This window comes from Carlito syrichta, unplaced genomic scaffold (assembly GCF_000164805.1).
Source record: "Carlito syrichta isolate Samal-C Ts95f unplaced genomic scaffold, Tarsius_syrichta-2.0.1 Scaffold304566, whole genome shotgun sequence".
NCBI classification, from domain to species: domain Eukaryota; kingdom Metazoa; phylum Chordata; class Mammalia; order Primates; family Tarsiidae; genus Carlito; species Carlito syrichta.
The window spans coordinates 131,392-133,513 of NW_007248662.1; the positions used below are offsets into that span (position 1 = coordinate 131,392).

Genomic DNA, 2,122 nt, shown 5'->3' on the forward strand with positions numbered 1-2,122 from the left:
AAAAAAAAAAAAAAAAAAAAAAAAAAAACTGCTGGGATTTAAGTCAATGATGTCAGTAAGGCAGCAGAGAGAGGGATAAGAGAAGGTTGTCGCTCTGCAGCCTCTTGTGCGGAGGAGAGATGGGGCTTTGCCATTTGAACTTACAGTTGCCTACAGCCACGCCCGGCTGCTCAACCTCGGGCACTGCCTGTCTGGAAGGTATCTGGGTACCTGCCTTGAAGTGTGCTGAGAACTGGTGGTGTGGCTGTGGGACTCCTTGGAAGGAATGGGACCAGAGTGAAGCCAAGTGGAAGAGACAACCTGGGGCAGGGATCATGCTGAGAAGGTGTGTGAAGTGGAGTGGGCAGGGCAGACGGGCCACACGAGGTGGTTCATTGAGGGAGCCTTCGGGCATCTGTAAGAGTGTGATGAGCCGGGCGTGGTGGCCCTCCTGTAGTCTGACTCCTCAGGAGGCTGCGGTGAGAGGATTGCTTGAGCCCAGGAGTTTGGGGCTGTGGGGAGCTGTGATCGCACCTCTGAATAGCTGCTGCATTCCAGCCTGGGCAGTGTAGTGAGAAGGCGTCTCAAGTGTTACGAAGAAATAACTCAGGCTTCATGTGTGCACAGCATCGTTTGGAGGAGAGGAAACTTGAATGAGAGGCAGGGAGACACCATCTTGACCGCTCGGCAGTAGCCTAGGCACGCAGCGGTGAAGATTTAACCTGGTGGTCAAAAACAGGAATGGAAAGGAGACACCATCTTGACCGCTCGGCAGTAGCCTAGGCACGCAGCGGTGAAGATTTAACCTGGTGGTCAAAAACAGGAATGGAAAGGAAGGTCCCGTGGAACGGTGGCTGGAAGCAGAATCTAGAGGCCTGGAGACCTGGCTCTGGGGAGCAGGAAGCAAAGCGTTGCTGGCCCCAGGGCCTGAGCTCCGGTGACGGAATGGTGGTGCTGCAGACCAAGTAGTGAAGGTGGGAAAGAGCTGGGTTGATGCTGAGGGAGGAGCTTGCAGGGGGGTGAGTCTGGTTTTAGATGTGTTGGGTTCCAGAATCGAGGATGTTGGTCCTGGGGGCGTCTGGCCATGTACTGGAGGCAACTCGTTCAGTACATTTTGAGTCAGGCTTGTTCACAGAGAATTTGCCTGCAGCTCTAAACGTGTTACGTTATGAGTCCTGACGAGGTCTGCACTTGTGTGACTCAGGCAGGCGTCAGTTGTGTGTTCCTTCTCCCAATAGGGTCCTCGTTTGTTTACTCTTTCAGTAATTGAAGGATGGGTGAGTGTTTCCAGATTGTGTCTATTATGAATAAAGTTACTGTGAACATTTGCATATAGGTCTATGCATAGACATACGTTTTCATTTTTCCTGGATAAACGCCTGAGAGTGGGTTGCTGGTCATAAGGTTAGTGTGTTTAGCCTCATAAGAAAGATGATCTGCGTTCCTGTCAGCAGTGGTCGAGAGTTCCGGGTTGTCCTACGCTCGTCAGGGCTCAGGAAGGTCAGTTTTTAGTTTTGGTCTTGGTGACAGGTGTGTAGTGGCTTGTTGTTGTGGCTGTAGTCTCCACCTTCCTAATGGTGTTGAGCAGCTTTTCATGTTCTGGTTTGGTGAAGTGCTTGTTCACGTCTTTTGTCTGCGCTTTATTGGGTCATTTGTGAACTTACTGGGTTATCATAGTTGTTTGGATATTCTGGATGCAAATTCTTTATTAGATACATGTTTGCAGATATTTTCTCCCTTGCTGTGGGATGTCTTTTTCACTTTGTTAATTGTATTGTTTGCAGCACAGTTTAATTTTGATGAAGTCCAAGTTTGTCTGTTTTTAAACTTATGGGTTGTGCTTTTCATGTCCCTTCCAAAAAGCTCAATCATTGCTGTCTCTAAGGTCATGAAGATCTTCTGTGTTCTCATGTCTTTAGCTGTTCTATTCAGGTCTGTGGTTGTTTAGAAGGAGTTCTTCCGTGCAGTGCAAGGTAAAAGCTGAGATTCTTTTTTTGCATATGGATGTCCAGTTGTCATTCAGCAAATATCCCTTTATTTGATCCCAGTTTTATTTATTTATTTATTGAGTTGGAGTCTCACTCTGTCGCCCAGACTGGAGTGCAGTGGCCGCTCCTGGCCACCGCAGCCTCGAACTGCTGGG

The 2,122-nt window shown here is 48.7% G+C and overlaps 1 protein-coding gene across 1 annotated transcript in view; it reads left to right on the forward strand.

The window, feature by feature from the left end:
• The window catches only part of METAP2 (methionyl aminopeptidase 2), a 26,868-nt gene that overhangs the window by 1,405 nt on the left and 23,341 nt on the right, over positions 1-2,122 (forward strand).